At 42.9% G+C, this 21,223-nt stretch overlaps 1 non-coding gene across 1 annotated transcript; it reads right to left on the reverse strand.

The window, feature by feature from the left end:
* Positions 1-10,280: 10,280 nt before the first annotated feature.
* LOC145411489 (5S ribosomal RNA) lies at positions 10,281-10,399 on the reverse strand. The gene has a single exon (XR_013899430.1). It is a non-coding gene; the product is annotated as a 5S ribosomal RNA (ribosomal RNA).
* Between the last annotated feature and the right edge of the window lie 10,824 nt (positions 10,400-21,223).

Below are 21,223 nucleotides of genomic sequence, written 5' to 3' on the forward strand. Positions count from 1 at the left end.
GACCTAAATTTGCTATCTATCTTACCTGCTGAGCCGTAACACGAGATTAACACTAGAGAATGGTACTAGTCACGAAGAAGTGCTACAGAATATATGGAGTCTTACTGCTACTCTGTCAACCGCAACTTGGCCTAAAATTGCCATCTATCTTGTATGCTGCGTTGCAACACTAGATCAGCACTACAATATGGTGCTAGTCACGAAGAGGTGCTCCGGAAAGGATGTAGAGCTATAGTACTTCGTTTTTTCTACCAATACACTATGTGAAATGACCTGTAGAGGGAGGAAAATCTTTGCCACGTTAAGGTGAAATTACTTTAATCACGAAAATATTATTGAGTGGAAAGGATACAGCTTCCTAGTTATTATTCCGTATTATTTTTCTGTATTTATTATTCCGCCTCTGAGCTACGTGAAATAACCTGGACAGGTAAAAAACTTTCGCCAGGTTAAGGTGGATGAACTATAGGTATTTTATATAACATATATGAATCTGACAGGAACTGACGGTAAAATGGAGGGGGCCATTAATTTTACTTAGGTTATCATATTATTTTACTCTGCCGCGGGGGACATTTCTATCTCGTGCAGGCAGTGGTAAAGAGCGTTGAAAAAGAGTGGACTGGTAAAGAGCGTTGAAAGAGAGTGGACTGGTAAAGAGCGTGGAAAAAGAGGACAGGTATACGACACCAGAGAGGGGAAAAAAGAAAGAAAGAGCTGGAATGGATGAAGATTTCAGAAAAGTGTAGAAAAGTTTAAAGAAAAATATGTGAACAAAATACGACGAAGATATTTGCAAAAGACAGGAGAAAAAAATGCCCTGCAGAAAAACAACAGAAAAAGGTTAGAAAAATTGGCCTCTGAGTGGACTACAAGCTACAAAAATAACGCTGAATATGCAAAAGAAATGAATTTTTACTTGTAGCTCTCGACACGCATGATTTTACTTTATTAGACTCGTGTGGGAAGAGCAGGTGGGAGATATGTAAATGGCTGTGGGTTGAACATATCCACTGATTTCTATACAGTATTTACGTGTGACTAACGAGGCGGAGTCACACAGCGCCGGAATAGACGAGATCCACTGGAGAGCACCTCATAATTACTCTCTCTCTCTCTTCCCCAGCACACTCAGAATCCCCTCATCACCTTCCCCACCTCCTTCATTCCTCCCTCACTCCCCCTTAACCCTGCACGTGACCTAAATAATGGCGCTGGCGACATCTCCACAGGGATTCCACGTTTTTAGGTCAACCTTCATTAGCCTTCGCAGTGTGATGCCTTAATTTTACGCAAGGTATATGGAAGCTATGCGTGCTTCTCTTCCTTAATTTTCTTGCTGTTGTTGTTGCTGCTGTTCTTCTTCTTTTTCTTATTCTTGCTCTTGTTCTTACTGTTTCCTCCTCCTCCTCCTCCTCCTCCTCTTCTTCTTCCTCATCATCATCATCCTCTTCTTCCTCCTCCTCCTCCTCCTCCTCCTCGAAGACGTTTTGAAATATACCATCACCACTCCTAAATATAAATAAATTTCCAGTACCAACAAAGCACTCTTCATCGGGTCTAGGACAGTCTTCTCGTGCCTTTAGTGGATCTCGTAACGCCTCCTTCATAGCGATTTATTCTGCCTAAACACATTGATCTTGTACGTTACTGAATCAAACGATATTAACATTAAATGGATTAAAACGAACATAGAGAAGAGTACTAAGGTGTCAGAGGAAACTACCAAGAAAGTCACTCAATATTTCTGTTTTCCTACCACTAAGCAATATTACAACCTCAAGCAGCTAAGGTGTTAAGGAGAATTCTGTTTCACCCCTCCAGTTAGAAAAGTCTTCCAAACAATAAAAAAAAAAATAAAAAGTCTGAGGATTATACTAACAGGATAAAGGTGTCTTCGTTGTGGATGGCTGTTATACTTTTTACTTCACTCAAAAACAAAAAATTAGTGAAAAAAAAAAAAAAGACACACAAGGGAATATCAAGACGTGATATGCAGAACAAATCGCTTAGGAAGAAGTGTTGCGAAACCTCCTAGGCCACCTGGAAAACGGTGCTGCATCTCTCTCAAATAACACACTGAAACAGTCAACGCGGGATCCCCTAATGCGGCCGTCTCCCCTTTTCCACACCGACGCACGGCACAGTTAGAGGATTCGTTTTCTATTACGTGGGTCTCACAGCTCCATTACATGCTTACCTAGACAGCACTAAACCCCATTTCCCACTTTAGACGGCACACTACCCCATCTCCACCTTATTTCACTAGCAGACCCCCAGAACTTCGCATCCCTTGCTTTTAATTCATTCTTCCCAAAGATATTTCTGTTTTATTTTTGGCCTGCCTAATTACCAACGATTTTTCTTCATAGTCAATGCTTCATTATATGCTCATCTACATAGCAATAAACAACTTACGCCTATTTCACTAGCCTTGCACAGGACAATGTTTTACTCTTGTTTTCACACACTTAAACCCGATGACATTATTTTTTCCCTCTAGCTTTGGTATTACAATAGTTTCCTCACTTTATTTTTTGTTCAACAACTTCATTCTTCTTATCCAGTCTTCAAACATACGTCTTTGTTATGGCACGGACTTGATGGAAAGTTTGATGACGAATCGACGATCAAAGTATGAAGGAAAAAATTACTGGAATTGTAGACGACAGGTGAGGTTGGAGTGATAGGAGGGGCAAGGAGGAAGGGTAAACAAGACAGGCAGAAGGAAGGAGAGGTGAGAAGCGAGAGAGGTCAGTGAGGCAAATCAAGTTGGAGCAAGGATAAGTAAGAGAGGCAGGAGGCTGGGTAAGTAGGGCAGGTAGGAGGTAGGACAGGTAAGAGACAAAGGATGTAGGATAAGCAGAGAAGTGGGATGAAGGACGGGTTCGACTGGTAGACAAGTAGGAGGTAGAATAAGTTGGAAAGGTAGAAGGCAGAAGAAGAAGTCAGAGGTAAGACGAGGGATAGCTTATACGGGTACCAGCCAGAACGAGTAAGAGGTAGAATAGGTACAAGGCAAGACAGGTGAAAGGTGGGAAAGATAGGTGTTATGATGAGTAGCTAGCAGGACAGGTAGAAAGTGGGTCAGGTAGGAGGCAGGTTAAGGACAGGTGGCAGAATTATTGGTAAGTACGTCAGGTGGGAGGCAAATGTAGACCCGAAGGTGAGAAGTGGGAAATGATGAGGAGGAGGAAGCCAAGGACGTGGAAAATCAGATCCGTCCCCTTATATCTGATCCTGGAATAGACTGACGGAGTTGGCAGCCAAACTGAGTTGTAAACGACGACTGATCTTGTTGCGTCTCCAGCGTGAGTCTGGCCTAGTATCAAAATATCTGTCTTAAGTCGGTTAAATAGACCAACTGGGACGTATATAGTCTTTGTGGGGAAACGAACTTGGGAGAAGGTATATCTTCGTGTTTTTTACTGACAAATGAAGGAACCAAAAGCTGTAAGCCTGGTCGCCCTTGCCGAAGAGAATCGAGCAAAACAAAATAATAATAATCTCAAACTAAGATGCCATTTCATATTGTTTTCAAAAGACTGGAGGTCGTGGACAAAGAAAAAACGAGGAAAATCGTTCTATATAATTACAATACTATCATCACATTACACACAACTACGGCGATGGTAAACACAATAACAACACACTCTTAAAGACATACCAGTGTGTTCTTACAGATGTGGAGGAGAGGATGATTTTCTTTTCTTTTTCCTATACAACAAGGAAACATATGGTACGGTAACTTCCTCGTAGAAAAAAAAAAAAAAGCATCACACTCAAAAAAAATTAAATCTAAACGTTGAGATGACTTGAGTAGTGATGGACAAGTGGCTGATGAGAAGAGTATGAAAAAATTTATTACTGCTTTTTCGTTTATGACTGTGACAGACATTCTCAGCTCTGTAACCTGCCCTTCTGTCTGTATGCTCCGCCAGACACTCCACCCTACTCCACAGTGCAGTCCCCACTCCATACTTCACCCAGTCATCATCCTAAAGTCAACACTCCAACTTCACTCCAAACTACTCCACACCACTTCACTCCACTCCACTCTACAGTACAATTCACACTCCATCTCCACTCCATCTCACATCACACTCCACATCATACTACATTCCACGCTTCTCTCCACAGTACGCACCAAAATTCTTCCCACCATACAGGTTATAGAACTACCTCAGATGCTATACCCTGTCTCCACCTCCTCCCCTCTATCATCCATCCTCTCGAGCGAAAAACAAAACATTTCTGACACCTGTGTTTCATGCTCAGCAGAAATGTAAAAGACAGGAAGAGAGAAAAATCTGAAACTAGGTCGTCATAATACGACTCTCGGGTAAGGAAGGCGTAATACAAAAAAATCTGGATTCTTTACGTCGCGAGATTTACCTACTCATTATCATAATTCTAATTCCGCCATTGTTAACAGAGTGAAAAAATGTCCAGAAGCAGCAAAGACAATGAAACACGAAAACTGGGAATGGGAAACTTATTAATTCATAAAACTTAGGGAAACAGGGCCACGCCTCTCTTCACTACCCATTCAAGCCTACGATATTACTAGCAATTTACCTTTTATTTATTTATTTTTTTTAATAATACTTTTGACTGAGGTATGAGCTTTCTTCGCGACAGATTTTTTTTTCTTTTCTTGCTACAGTAACTGGCTTATTATCATCTGGCGGAAGTGGGTCACTCCTACAACTTGAATACTAAGTGGTGGTGGTTGCATAAACTTCACTAAGCCTTACTTATGAGGTAGCAGTAAGTTTCCTTCGTTACTAGCCGTGCTCATTCCCCAGCCTAACTACACCTGGCCATCAACTGAGCTGAGAGGGCCTGTGGGTCTCTCTCAGATGAAAACACACTGAATAGAGCCCCACGTTCGAACCCTGTACACATTGAACCCACTGTTATGTAACTCGCCGGAAGTTGATAAGGACTGAATGAAGTTGTAAGAAAGATCAGGGAGAAATGTCAAGGTCGGGGTGACATATCGACAAGGCCGGGGTTGACACTTGAGATAGGCACTACCACGGCCATAAATTTCACCGTAGCCTTGATTATCACATGATCGCTCTCCTTCCCTAGGTTCAGCTCAGTTCAGCAGAGAGAAATGAGGAATAAAAAACAGCGACATTAAAACATTTCCTCTAAATACGACAGATTTCGCAGATCAAAATGTATGAGACGAATGACAAGATGACAGGGAGCCGATTTGTTTGTGGCCATCCCTTACGGACTACAGGCATCAGGGAATAGACAGACAGATATATAGACTGTGTGACCAGTGAGAAATAGACAGGTAAAAGTGGCACACAAACCTTGGCAAACTTTATGGCCGAAGGAAACCAAAAGGTGACGAGGTAAGTGAATCTGGCCGAGGCTTACAGGCGGCAGGCCAAAATTTTCACATTAAACACACACACACACACACACACACACACACACATACCTATCAGTATGTACTTCCTTTAAAAAAATCACCCAGTTTCATTTTTCACCACTTCAGTTATCTCTTTTAATCTATTAAAAAAAAAAAAAAAAAAAAAATCAGTAGGTATGAACAACTGATTAAAGTTATAACATTAAATTCTTCTAGACAGGGGAAAAAAATCACAAAATATTTTTCTTTTCCTTCAACTCTCTCTTTTAACTTTACACAAACACTGGGATACTGACGACTGATTTTTTTTTTTTTAATACTGGCTATTAAATCGACATCAAAGGACCTATCTAAAAAAAAAAAAAAAAAAAAAAAAAAAAAAAAAAAAAAATCGCCCCGGCCATTTTCGGGTATATACAACAATTTTCCATCTGACTAATGTAACAGTAACTCAGCTGCTGACTACCATAATTACTTTCAGCCAGTGTGACGTGTGACGCGACTGTTGCCAACCCGGAAGCTATTGTTTTTATGAGCCTATTGTCTAAAATCATACGTCAAAATATTTCCCCATTATCACATATACAGTAGGTACACAGAACAAACACACACGGAAACACACAACACAGGCTGCACGAAAATACACAATCAAAACACACCGCAGCACAACACACACACACACACACACACACACATCATCATCATCATTATATTTCCAATCAACAGGACAGGAAGAACTCATTACCCGTATCGACATCAAAAACCTGTTGCGCTGTATATTAACAATCATAATTACACCCTCCACAGTCATTACCACAGACTCATTACCACCACAATCAACACCAACGCCACAGTTACCCTGCCATTAACCCCTTCATTCCGGTGACGAAGTTCCTTAATTTTATTCTCGTCACCTCCAAACGATTACATTAAATTTTTGGGAAACCTGTCAGAGTGAAAAGGTTTGAGACGATATCCATTCAGCTCTCTTGAACGTCACTCGCAGCTGAATAAAATCGTCGGGTGAAAGCAAGATAAGAAGAGACGTCCTAGGGTGGAAGGGTTGGCATTACACCTGCCCCTTTGTCTTCCTCCCTAGCTTATTACACACACACACACACACACACACACACAGTCAACACAAGCCTCCATTACCCAATACACCTGATATCAGAGCAACGGATCTGTTCTCCCTTCATATCACAGCACACAGCCACCACCTCCAGCCAGTGTGACCTTTAGTTACACCTGGGCGTCTTGAGTTCATCCTTGCTGCCTAAAGACGATTCTGTATTCGCCTTAGGAGAGAATTTTTAAAGGAGTAAGATAAAGTCCTCATCAATCCCTTCACTACTAAAAATTTTCCCTACGCTGAAGAATTGTTTTTGGATACTGCCATTATTTTGCCTAGACCTCTTTTCCCACCTAAGGAAGGGGTGAGCTAGAAGGCAGAAAGGAAATAAATAAACAGATAATTTAATTGACAGAAGGAGAATCTTATAAAAAGTCTGCCTAAGTAAATGGGCCACACTCATTCACTCAACATTTAAGCCCCAGGAATCCCAACTATCAATTTAAAAAAAAAACGTCCACTACACGAGGGAATATATCACAAACAGTGCCATAAATCAGCTCACAGGTGGCACGGCTGGTAGGGACAGATAAAAGGTACAGATAGGGAAAGATAAGGCGGGGGGACAGTCTACATGTCGTGCCCCCTTAATAAACGACAGCTTTTCTTAGGGCTTAGGTCTTGAGCCGACGAGGTGGCAGGTGTGCAGGTGGGGACATGAAACCCGATAAAGCCGGAAGAGATAACCTCATACATACTTCTCGCGTTGATAAGACTCTCTGTCGATAATAGTACTTCTTAAAAAAAAAAAAAAAAATCACCCAGTTTCTTTTTCACCACTTCAGTTATCTCTTTTAATTTAATACCGAAAAATTCAGTAGGGTTAAAAAATCGATTAATGTCAAAACATCAAATTTTTGTAAACAGGAATAAATCACCAAATTTTTCTTTTCCTTCAACTCTCTCTTTTAACTTTACACATACACTGGGATACTGACGACTGATTTTTTTTTAATACAGGCTATTAAATCGACATCAAAGGACCTACCATAAAAAAAAAAAAAAAAAAAAAAAAAAAAAAAAAAATGCGTTCCCGCCTTTTTCAGGTACATGCAACAATTTTCCCTCTGACTAATGTAACAGTAACCCAACCCATCCCAATCTAACCCACCCTATGTCAATCTGATCTAAATTATCCTACCCAACTGTACCCTATCCTACCCCGGATCTAACCTAACCTAGCCTAACTTGCCATAACCTGACCTATACTATTCTACCCTACCCTATCCTATCCTATCCTACCCTACCCTAACCTAATCTAAATATATCTAAGCAGAACCTAACCTAACCTAACCTACTCTAACTTAAACTAATGTAACAAGACCTAGCCAAGAGTCAGAAGTTCCCAAGTACTTAAACAGACAGAGAGACAAACAGACAGACAGAAATATATCTCATCCTTTCATTAGTAGGGAGACAGACGGACAGACAGGCATAGCACCAAACATCCAAAATCAGTAAGCATGGTAGAAAGTGCGGGTTTGTTCAGATGAGACCACTTCCTCATTTGGTTCTCAGCTTTCATATTCACAGCACGAAAGGTGAACTACCAGTACTTAAAATTAAACAGTAATTGTTGAAACAGCCAGCATTAGCATTAGTAAATAACTAGTAACATCCGCTACACGACAGTAAAAACAGCAATATCCAGGTAAATGTACAAGACGGAGGCAAGGGTGTCGGAGTCAAGAGCTTTGAACTTTTTCCTGTCGTGAGAAATATTACGAGAAAATGCACAAACATCTGGCGAAAATGACAAGCGGGAAAAACTACGGCCATGGCTGTGGTTGGCTCATGATCAGTGACTTCGAAATTAATCCTGTCGTGCAGCTAACAGGGCGGAAATACACAACGCCGGAAAACTCTCGACTCTCCATCAAAGCACTCTGACTAAGCTCCTCTGCCACTTCCACACTAATTAACAGGCATTAGCTGGACCATCAGTTAATACGCACCAACGTTCAATGAGATCACATCAGTGGGTGCAAGGCAATCATACTGGATTATGGGTAGAAGATTAGCCTAAGCACACACACACACACACACACACACACACACACACACACACACACACACACACACACACACACACACAAAACGACGATGCATCATAGTCTATCATCAAGTAAGCCTGGATAAAGCAGCGGAAACACGATTAAACTGTAAATTAACTAACGCTATAAATAAGGATGCAGCATAGCCTGTTACCCCCACCAAGTAAGTCTGAGAAATGGGGGACGAACACGAGTAATATAAAAATAAAAGAAAAAGAAAAGAGGAAACATCGTCGCCTCTCGTTACCACCACTAAGTAAAATTTCGATGACAACACAAACACGAATAAGCTGAAACGGAAGCAGAAAATAAAGAGAATGTATCCTAGCTTATTACCCCCACCAACTACGTTTGGATAATACAATATAAACACGATTGCGCTGAAAACAAGGTAGCGCTATTAACCAGAGAGATTATTTCATGGCCTATTGCCCTCACCAACTACGTTTTCATAATACAATACGAACATGATTGGGTTCGACATAAGGCAAAGCAATAATACAAAGAGAAGGTAGCATAGTCTTTCATCACTAAGTACGCTTTGATAGGACACAAACACATCTGATCTCCTTGCTTCGAGGACCCGACAAGCGACTCTGTGAAAGGCATGGCGGGGCAAAAAAAAAAAAAAGTATATATAATCTCCTGTAATACCCGGATTAATAGTCACAATGTTCACGTGAGGAAAAGGCGGAAGTAGGTCAGCTCGGGTATGACAAAAGAGCTCAGTGTGAAACAGAATATGATCAACGTAGGTCAGTACTGATCTACATAGGTCACCAAATCTCTAAGACACAATAGGTTAATACTGTCCTCTACAAGTCAGTACAGGTGAATATACTGTAGGTCACCACGACATGAGGTCAGTGTAGATCAAAACAGGTTATAGCAGAACGGAAATGGGTCAGTGTAGGCTTAACAAGGTCGTAGGTCACTGTAGTATTGGTCAAGCTATGTCAGAAGGTTAGAGGAGATAAAATAGTGTTAAGGTTATATGTACGTCAGCGTAGGTCAGATCAGATTGAATCACTGTGAGGGTCAGTATTATTATTGTGTGTTGGTGAACGCTTGGGTTGGTCAGTTTCTCAGTGTGTATCTGTGTATGTGTCAATGTGTAAGTGTGGGTCAGTATGTGTCAGTGTGTTACTATGTCAGTGTAGGACAGTGTGAGTGTGTAAGTGTGTGTGTCAGGGCAGGTCTGTGTACCAATAAGTCAGTGTACATTAGTGAAAATCAGTTGACGCAAGACTTAGAGCTGTAATGTATATAAGAGTACACAAGAGTCACATCAGTACAGTAAATCTAAGCACAAAAGAGTAAGGGCAGTAGTGTAAAGCAGAGTAGACGAGAGGCAGGTCAGTTAAAGTCACACAAGGTTGGCTGAAATAGGTCAATCCACTCGATGTAGGTTAGGGTAGGTCAGGAACATCATCCGTAGGGCAGCGAAGGTCATGTGTCGGTCAGTGTACTTTAACTTGACCTAGATTTTCGTCCAGCCGCAGCTGATTTCACGAGGGTCAGTGGCGGTAAACGACAATGCTATGGTTCTGCATCCTTTCCGTGGCACTTGTTCGTCATTCATTCATTCATTGCCAGACGCCACGTATCCCAAACGGGGTGGCCAAGAGCTCAGAGTTAATTGTTTTACAGGGAGGGGCACTAATCCTCCACCAACCCCACTTGACACGTAGGGAGAACGTTATGCCAACAGCATCTGGTGTTCCCAGGCGGTCACCCATCCAAGTACTAACCAGACCCAACGTTGCTTAACTTCGCTGATCGGACGGGAAGCAGTGTACTCAACGTGGTATGGCCGTTCGTCTAGCATCATATTCTAGCGTTAATCAATTGCTACAACTCAGCATTCATGATGGGGCGATGGCAATTTAGGGCAAGTCAGAATAAAAACAGTATAATGCAGGTAGAAATTAGGTCATACACGACGTTCACTGCATGCGGGTCACTGCTTCCACTTACTGTAAATTACGTAAGCCTATTATCGCCCACAAAACTGCCAGCGACTAATGGGGCTTACATGGGCTTGCCTCAGATTCGCCTCAGAGCCTGACTGGGGGAAGGGGCTTGAGTGGGATCGTAAGGGGGTGGCTTGAGTGGGTTCCTAAGGGGGTGGCTTGAGTGGGATCCTAAGGGGGTGGCTTGAATGGGATCCTGAGGAGGGGGGTTGAGTGGGATCCTGAGGAGGGGGGTTGAGTGGAATCCTGAGAGAGGGGTTTGAGTCTTTACACAGGATTACATAGGAAGGCAAACAGCAACAGATCTTATGGTCCTTTCGAGGCTGCTTGTTACAGAGAAAACTATGACTACAAGATCTACCTCTACATGCTGAAGGGTATTGATAGTAAAGCAACAAGGCTCCCCCCACCACCTTAGGGGGGGCCTGAGAGGGATCCTGAGAGGGGGCTTGAGTGGGATCGTGAGGGAGGGGTTGAGTGGGATCCTGAAGAGAGGGGGGGGGGGTTGGCTTGAGTGGGGTTCTAAGCGTGGGATCCTGAGAGGAGTTTGAGTGGAAAGGCCGAAGCGAAGGGCTTGCTGAATAACGCGAAATATGTTGGTGACTTGAGTGAGAAGACCTGAGAGGGGGACCCGAGTGGGGGAGGTGAGAGGGGGGCCTGAGAGGGGGGCCTGAGAGGGGGACCTTAGTTGGGGGGGCACTAGCTGGGGACCTGAGAGGGAGACCTGAGTGGGGGACCTGAGTAAGGGACCTAAGCTCGGGGAGGGAGGCATGAGTTGGGGACTTCAGAGAGGGACCTGAGTGCGGAATTTGTGAGTGAGGATTTAAGCACCAGAGGCGAATGACCTGGCCCTGGAGGTCAAAGGTCACGGAGCTTGCAATATAATCTCCTTTGTTGCACCCCCTGCACACACGGAATATGAAACTCACAAAGAATTAAAAAAAAAAAAAACTTTTTCAGGTTTCCCCCTTTCAATACCGCAAGCAATATAAAATCATGGAAATATAACCTTTCAGTAACATTCTACAGTGCGAGAAAAGGTTGAATTACGAGTGAATGTCCCTGTGGTAAATTTTCACAGAGCATCCATTATATATATTCCTACCGCTGGATCGAACCTACGTCTGTTATAACAGTAGAAAGATGATAATTACTTTACTCTCTCCTCCTCCTTTTCACCGTTGACTCTGGATCTACTATCAAAGGGATTTTTTACTGTGACACAAGAATTCTGATCCTCCCGCTTTTCTGATTTCTTGATCCTTAAATGGCCACAGTGATTTAAAGGGATAAAAACTAATCCCCAGAAACTCTCAAAATATGTGTGTGTGTGTGTGTGTGTGTGTGTGTGTGTGTGTGTGTGTGTGTGTGTGTGTGTGTGTGTGTGTGTGTGTGTGTGTGTTTTACCAATTTTTCTATGGCACTATCACACCACTTTCTCAGGCTTATCAGGGTCTCTTGCAGTACACTTATGAGCAAATGTTCAACGACACTCCTTTGCCAGCATTGTGTCTTGCTCTCCATATTTATCATTTCTCCTCACACTATAAACGCTATCCTTCACTCTCGTGCTCCTTCGTTGTGAGCACCATAAAACTATCCCATTAAAATAATTCATGTAACACTTTCCACTGTCACTGCAACATAGACGTGTCAGTGAGCTTTTATCTTCTTTATAATTCAGACCTCCAACAAACAACGTGGCCCGGGAAGGGAGGGGAAAGGGGGAAAAAGAAAGAAGGGGAAGTGAGGGTAAGGGGGGAAGAAGAAGTAAAGGGAAAGGTGGAACGGGAATACAGGTCATGTCCCTCAAGGTAACTGGAGGTCCATAATGCATTTGGTCGTCTCAGAGGAAGACTGACGGCAACACCCACGCCCATTTATATTCGTCTCATCTATTTTTATCTCGGGTGCCAGGGGTGTCGTCGATATTCAGGAGGCGGGATAAGACATTTGCGCGGGACTTGGCGTATTTTTGAACTCTCTTGTTTCTTTTCATTCCTTCGATGTAATGACGTATATTTTATTTCATCCTATTTTTAGATACAGTTCCTCCAATACCAAGACGTCTTTCTGGACTTCATTCTTCCCGCTTTCAGGTGATTTTACAAAGTGTGCGAGAGCCCCTGGTAGTATATGGGTTAGAGAAAGGTATACGAGTATTTAACCTCTCCAGCTGAAAAGTCTGTCGGCTGTCTGGGTATGACACGGATACAAAATATCAAATATCTTCCTACTCAGTTTATTGTAATCCGTGGCATATTTCTGCAGCCTCTTGATTTTTTTGCATCAGTAATTCCACAAGAACTTAAGTGTATATATATGATCTTCAACGTCTGTAATAATTAATCAGTGTTAACTTGGCTAACTAAATTACTGAGACAAATTAGCACATTAACAAACACAAATTTCTTAACATACTGAGTATCATGAGGACAAGTAATTTAAGCTCTGGCAAGACTCCTTTAGTCAAGAAAATGTCTCTACTAAAGACGGTTTACCTTTTCAGTCATATTATCTTCTTCCTACCTGGTCAGATTATCCTGGCCTGGGGAAATATGCCACCCCTTTGGTTTATTAATTAAATTCACCTCACGCCCTCTCACTCGCCCTCCTGCCATTGCTATCGCTTCTCCCCTCTCTCCTCCCTCGGGTCTAGTTGGGTCCAATTGTTCCCACACACCCTCTCTGTCAGAACTCTGCCAAACCCTAATATGTTCCTGGACAAATCCTATCATATACCCTACTGGATGTTCCTCTTAATCCATTATCTTCAGTGAGGGATTTTTACTCATATTATTCATTCTTGCTTCACCCAGACGATTTCCCTCAGCTCAGGAGAGGTTAGTCATACTGAGAGAGTTAATGAAAGCCATACCCGACTCTTGCACTTCGAAAATTCTGTCCTTCACTTGATGCAATCGTCTGGCCATATCAGTTCGCTTGACACTGCTCAGCCTCCTTAATTCAATTTCCCCATTAGCAAAACTGAGTATTCCTGTCACTTCTCAATCTTCTCAAAATTCATCAGTAGCGTCAACAACTCAGCCCACACCCCACAGCCACAAAGCATCACCCGCAACGCTATCTTCAGCCTCCTTTCTTCTCATTTATTACGGCTACAGCTCATATCATCTTAAAACCCTCTAGCAGTGTCAACAATTCTTCCACACCCCGACCCCATACAACCTCACTCAGGGTGGCATTTTCATTCCCCTTCCCTAGCTTTTTGCTAAACTAACTACTTCTACTACTTTACTATCTTATCTAAACCTGTAAGTGTTATCTGCTCAGTCTAAACCCCATAGCCTCACAGACTCACCTACAGCAGCATTTTCCAGTCTCCTTTCACCTCCTCATTCGCTAAACTAACTGCTCCTAGTACTGTACCACATTATCTATGCTCCCTAATACCGCTGTCACCTCAAGTCTGCATCTTACAGCATGTATTCACTGGGGTATTTTTCAGTCTCCTTTCGCATTTTCAGTTTCAACATGGCAAGTTCCAGCTAAACCAATTTCCTGGTACCGCCTGTGCACCTCCACTGATTAATCTCCCTAAGCCTCAATACCCAGCAGCCTTTGCCGCCCTGCCACACCACACAATACTTAGGTAACAGGGTCCAAATTTACAAAAGTTACTCATTCCTGAAACATCCGAGCCAATTCTGACGATCCACAAACATCAAAAAGGTGAATTATTATCGTAGTCCGTCTGGTTGGTCGTATTTTTCACCCTAATACACACTCTTAATTTTGCTTTGAAGGGGTTGGTACCTGTCTGAGTGAAGATGAACGTATACAGAAACAATCTTATCCACAACTTAGATTAAAAAAGTACATGAATACGCCTCCTTAATCCACTTGCATACTAGTCCCTTTGTTGGTCGCTCGTCGTCCCTCTTTTTTTATTTTTTTTTTCTGTTGTCCCTTTTGGCGGGCTTGTTTTGGGTCGGCAGATGTAGGTTACCCGGGTTGAAATTCGTACCTAGGCAATATATCCTGCGTCACAAAGTTTATTAAAAAAAAATGTCGCTCTAAACACAGGCTCCGCGATTGATGCTATTCACACGTTATCAGGAGTTGCGTGCATGCGATATGAAAGGCGTGGATGGTGGGTGAGTGGACGCACAACCCAGTTCGATATATATTCTGATGGCGCTGTAGCTCCTGATTCTGCGTCGTTCCTATTTCTGCATTCTGCCCACTTCATTTACAATATATATGTGTACAGAGAGACACAGATAGAGACTGGGTCGACAAAGAGATAAATAGAGAGAGAAACTGATATTCACTACCAGCTATATACACATAGATAGGTAGATAGATAGACAGATGAATGGATCCGACTATAGACACAGGCTTGATATCCATTTCTCGAGTTCCATCAGGCTTAGTTTACCTACGACACACCAACAGAGGGTCCATCCCCTTGCAGTCCTCCCATGTCACCTTGCATTTCCACGTGTCTTGTATGTCCACAGCTTATGTTCCAGTCTGCCACACACGGAAAAAAAAAAAAAATGTTCCTGTATAATGGACTAATTTGGTGAAGCCGATTTTGCGCGAAACTGTGACGCCTACCAGCGGAAAAAATACTACCCACGAAGATGAAATGCTGTGTGCGGAATTTGGCGGGTCCAGGGAATACGAATGTTGGATGATGAAAGGAGATGAGAACTGATGATGATGATAATGGTAGGATGACACAATACTACTACTACCACTATTATTATTATTATTATTATTATTATTACTATTATTATTATTATTACTTTGTCAACGACGACGACGACGATGATGACGATGAAGTTAACAATGATGATGACGACAATGAAGTTGATGATGATGATGAAGATGATAATGACGATGATGATGATGATGATCATGATGACTATGAAGCTGATGATAGTCAGAAATTACCTCAATTAAACTTCAACACAATGAAAATTCCCCACAAAGTCAAATTAGATCACCAGCCGGTAGCATAAAAAATAAAAAGGTCCCAGGCTGAAGGGGGTACTATTGTTCATTCATTTTACCGGAGATTATCGTCCTTCTGCAGCTTAGTTTATGTAGCTGAATTGAACAATAAAACAATAATACGGTTCTACATCCTTCCCACAGACCCTCTTCGTGACTAGCATCATATTTTACTGCTCAACATTCGAGAGAGACGACTGTTTCACGCCAGGTCGAAGTGAACAGAGAATACGTAAATAAAAAAATCTAATATCCCTGAGCTGTGAGGTGATTTGTTTTTACACGAAGGATGAGAAAGGGAAATGTAAATCCTAACCAATCCACTCTCCCCCTCTCTCTCTCACCCTCCCCTTCCATCCCTCCTTCTCATCCTTCCGTTCCTACTCCTACCCCTTCCACATCCCTACTCCCAACACTCTTCTCTCCTTCTCTTACCTTCCTCAACTTTTACCTCAGCCTCCTCTCTCTCCTCCTGTTTCATTTCTCCTCCCCATTCCTCCCCCCACTCCTATCTCATCCCACCTCATCTCTCCTTCTCCCCATCCCCACTTACACTCCTCCTCTCTCCTCCACTTCATTCCTCCCTCAAAATCCCAACGATCACCCCTCCTCTCTCCTGTCACTTCATCCATCCATTCCTCTCCTCCACTTCTACTCCCATATCCCGTCTCCCACCCCACGTTGTACCTCCTTTCCCCCATCCTACAACCTCTCTATCCCCAATCCTTCTCTCTCGTCCCGCTTCATCTCCCCACAGCCATTCCTTCTTCCTTCATTTCTATTTACAACTGTCCTCTTCCTCCACTTCAGTCCCCCTTCTCAACCCTTCTCCCTCTTCCCCTTCCCTCCTCTCCCTCCCTTCCCCCTCGCCACCTCTCCCTCCCCCTCTTCCGTCCTCCCTCCCCTCTCACTTTGAAACTGGATTCTGTGGACTGAGTTGAGCAGTGAGAGAGAGAGAGAGAGAGAGAGAGAGAGAGAGAGTGTGTGTGTGTGTGTGTGTGTGTGTGTGTGTGTGTGTGTGTGTGTGTGTGTGTGTGTGTGTGTGTGTGTGTGTGTGTGTGTGTGTGTGTGTGAGTGTGTGTGTGTGTGTGTGTGTGTGTGTGTGTGTGTGTGTGTGTGTGTGTGTGTGTGTGTGTGTGTGACAATACGTGTGTGAAGTTTTATGTCTCTTTGTGCTTTGAGTGTGCAAATATGCGTGCACTCGCTTTCCAGCCTTTGTTAGGTCGCTCAGGAGATGCATTTGTCATTGTCAATATTTTTCACTTTGATGCTGTCCCTTCCTTCTCCCCCTCCCTTCTCCCATCCCCTTCTTCCCTTCCCCTCCCGCATCCCTCTCCTCTTCCCCCTCCTCTCCCCACCCCTCCCCCTCACTCCTGTCCCTTTCCTTTTCCTCCCTTTTTATGACCCCCTTTCCCCAAATATTCCCCTCTCTCACCCCTCTCCTCCTTTGCCTTGATTCCCCTCCTTTGCTGTCTTCCTCTTTCAATGCTCTTTCTTCCCTTCCTCCTCTTTCCCGTTCCTCCTCTCTCATCCATCCCTCCTCTTCCATTTTTTCTCCACCTATTTCCTCCTTTCACTTTCTTTTTTCCGCTTCCGTTCACTCGTCAGTTCGTTCTTTCCCCCTCCTATCCCATTTCCCTTTCGTTCTCTCCTTCCCTATCCTTCTCCCTCCACACCCCTATCCCCCAGCTCCCCAGTCACCTCTTCCCTTCCCCCTCCGTCCTCCCCGTCCCTGGTGTAGGTGTATCTCTGGCAGACACAACACTTAAAGAGGTGAATGTGTTGCTACTTACATCCAGCTTTTTAGTGGCTGTAGATTAAAGTATATGTGTGAAACCACCGTCACTCAGTGGTATCTGCATTCTTTCTCTCTCTCTCTCTCTCTCTCTCTCCAGCATTACCTACAACTGCCATTTCTCCATCTTGAACATCGAGTTGTTACATAATAGATTAACACTTGAACATGATGCTAGTTGCGAAGAAGTGCTATGAGTGGATATAAAGAAGTAACAATGTTTTTTCTGTCGCTAAATTGGTGAAAGAAGCTGCATAAGGACAAAAACCTGGACCAAGCTAAGGTGAAAGGACTAGAGTATGTCACTTCCTATGCTACAATATATTCCATTCACCAATACAGATAGCATGGATATGGTGGATAATTACTTCAATAATTAGGAAATGTTGTTCACTGGCTCTACAGATCATTAACCTTAAAGACCCTGTAAACAATGCTTGCACATGATACTGCCTGTTTATGATAAGGGATCTGCAGGTCGGATGATACAATACAACGCATACCTAGCGGATCAGATGGTATAATAATGAGAGAAAAATCGGTGGAATGATGATGATGATGATGATGATACATAGGCAAAGTTATGTATGAGAACATTTTAAAAATATAATGTACTGTTTACAATGACAGGAGACTAAGTAACAAATCATATTAAAAAAAGGGATGGATGCTTCACAACCTCACAAAATAGACAGACTTTAAAAATCAATGTCCCACAACTTTTATATAAACTTGTGAGCCTAAAGAGCAACATTTCCCAATACTCCATTCCTGCGAAACTTAATATCCGGAGGACCTATCAAAAAAAAAAAAAAAAAAAAAAAAAAAAATCCCACACGTTTCGTTCAATATAATCACTAGACCACAATGACGTCTTTTTCTCTTCCATTTTTGCTTGTTCAGACGATTTTCTTAAGCTTAACAAGGGTCTTTTCAAATCAGGGGGGGTTAGATGCAGCCGTCACTAATCCTACCATCGCTAAGGTGCTTTTTAAGATGAGTAAAAAAGAAAAAATGGGGGTAGCAAGACCATGTTAAAAATAAAAAAGGTTAATTCACTGAAGGGGAAAATGAAGTATACTGTATATAGAGCTCTTCCAGTAAAAAAGAAAAAATAATCCATAAGTGAAAAAACGTATATACCGCCCAGTGAGGGCAGTAATTACGAAAAGAATAAAAAAATGATTAAAAAAAAAAATAACTCGTACTAAAGCGCGTGTAATGGCAGTTGTCAGAATGAGGTGGAATGTGTGTGTGTGTGTGTGTGTGTGTGTGTGTGTGTGTGTGTGTGTGTGTGTGTGTGTGTGTGTGTGTGTGTGTGTGTGTGTGTGTGTGTGTGTGTGTGTGTGTGTGTGTGTGTGTGTGTGTGTGTGTGTGTGTGTGTGTGTGTGTGTGTGTGTGTGTGTGTGTGTGTGTGTGTGTGTGTGTGTGTGTGTGTGTGTGTGTGTGTGTGTGTGTGTGTGTGTGTGTGTGTGTGTGTGTGTGTGTGTGTGTGTGTGTGTGTGTGTGTGTGTGTGTGTGTGTGTGTGTGTGTGTGTGTGCGACGCAATGCAGCTTCACAGTGTCAGACGAAGAGCGGTTGTTGACAGGCGGGGAATGGGAACACTGAAAAACAAACAAACAAACGAGGAAAAGGAACAACGCTAGGCTGCGAGGGAAGGGAAGTAAAGAGATGTATGGCAAAATAAGTTATGGAGACTCGAGGGGAAATGGGGGAAGTGAGTAACATAATTCGAGGGGAAAGGAGGGAAAGAAAAACCGAGGATATCAGTCGAAAAGCAGGCTTGGGGAGGAACGGAAATTGGGGTAGGGAAAATACAAATAACTTAAGCTTGGAGGGATAAGAGGATTGGGAAAGGGGAAAGAGAAATGAAGATTCGAGAAGGGGAAAAGAGGGGAAATATGCTGTTACGGAGAGTTTGGGAGGGTGAGAGATGAGGGGATGGGGAGACTGGGGCAGGGGAGATGTGGAAATGAACCGTGATGTATACCTGGGAGGAAAGGAGATAAAGGAAAAAATTCTTAAAGTAAGCTTGGGGGAAACGATGGGGGAGACTGGGAAAGGGAAATTAAAGTTGTGGGAGATTAGGAAGGGAAAATAGGGAAAATGAGTCGCTATTTACGTTCGTGTGAGAAGGGGATAAATTAGGAAACTATGTGGGAAGAGACGTAACACTAATAACTCTACGGGAAAAAACGGGACAGGGAAAATGTTGAATGCTTGGAGGACCTTAGAGGGGAAAATCTAGGAAAGAAGAGAGGGGGGAAAAGGAGACAATAAGAAGGAATATGAAGGAAGGTAAGAAAAAAGAGAGGAGAATAAACATCTGAAAGGAAGACGAAATAGGAAGGGATGAAGGAGTAAAGAATGAGGAGTGAGTGGAAGAGATGAAGAGAATGAGTAGAAAGCGGGAGAGGCAATAAGATGAGAGAGCACGGGAAAATAAGGAGGGAAGGGAAACAAGGAGAAAGAAGTGTAAGGGAAAATCAGAAAAGGGGAGGTAATAAGTTGGTAGCAGACAGGATCATACACACAAGTGAGGGGAGTCGGGAGGGAAGGGAGACGAGAGCAATATAAAGGGTAGGAGAAGGAGGAAGAGGAGGCGAAAGCAATAAGGGAGAGAATATGAATACACGAAGAAAGGGAAGGAAAAAGGGACACGAAAAAAATATAAAGGAAAGGGAGAGGAGGAGAAAGTAATAGGGGAGAGAAGGAGAAACACGAAGAAGGGAGAGGAAGTTACAGGAGAATAGGTTCTCGTTCCTGGCTATGATGGGTAAGTTGTTGTTGCGATGTGGGGTGTTATTGAGGGTGGTGTGCCCTTACTTCACGGAATTACACATACACACGCTAACCACACACTCGTATATTAAAGCAGGGTTGTACACACACACACACACACACACACACACACACACACACACACACACACAGACAGGGCCAGAGAGATAAGCACAGACAAACACAGTACATGCAAACGCGCTCCTAAAACGCTCCTAAAGTCACACAAGTGCACATAAACGCTACTAAGGACCACATCTTCAAGCTGGGCTGCTCCTATATAACCTCTCTTCTCTGGCTAGTTTATTTCCTCATATGACATGTTAATATTCTCTGGCCCCGTGGGAAGAGGGGATATTGTATAAGGACAGAGTTGCCGGGAGGGTATGTTGTTAAGGCCACAGTCTAAGAGGATGTGTAGCTTGCTGGTACCAAGATGGATGGATGGATGGATAGATAGATAGACAGATAGATACATACATACATAGGGATAGATGGATACTGATAGAGACGATATAGACTGGAAAATACCCTCCGGCAGACAGACTGATGGATAGATGGATGGATGGATATAGACAGATGTATAAGAAGGTATATACAGATACACTGACAAACACACAGACAGTCAGAGAGACACAGACAGAAAGACTGATGGACAGACGTGCCATTCATGTATATCTACTGTATATAAAGGCTCGTGGCTTTTGGTTCCTTCTTTCTAGCATAAAAAACATGAAAGGCATAAAATATCACGGTGTAATATCCAAAACACGTCATTCGGGGGAAGATGACAGAGAGCTTTCCAACCCCACGTGAATACAGCTCACACACACACACACACACACACACACACACACACACACACACACACACACACACACACACAGCAGGTGCGTCCGGGATGGTCTTCGTCTCAACCGGGAAATATGAGTTTTTGTTTTGTTTTTTTCCCTCCGAGGTTTACCGCGAAAAAAAAAAAAAATACCGATTAAAAATAAAAAACTTAATACCGAGATCTCCAACCGCACATTACTTTTCCATTATGCAAAGCTGAATCCACTGCAAATATATCACCAAATATTTCAATACTACTACTTCTACTACTACTACTA

The sequence above is a fragment of the Coenobita brevimanus genome, chromosome 89 (genome assembly GCF_032717465.1).
Source record: "Coenobita brevimanus isolate Jiangsu-jjx chromosome 89, ASM3271746v2, whole genome shotgun sequence".
Lineage (NCBI taxonomy): Eukaryota > Metazoa > Arthropoda > Malacostraca > Decapoda > Coenobitidae > Coenobita > Coenobita brevimanus.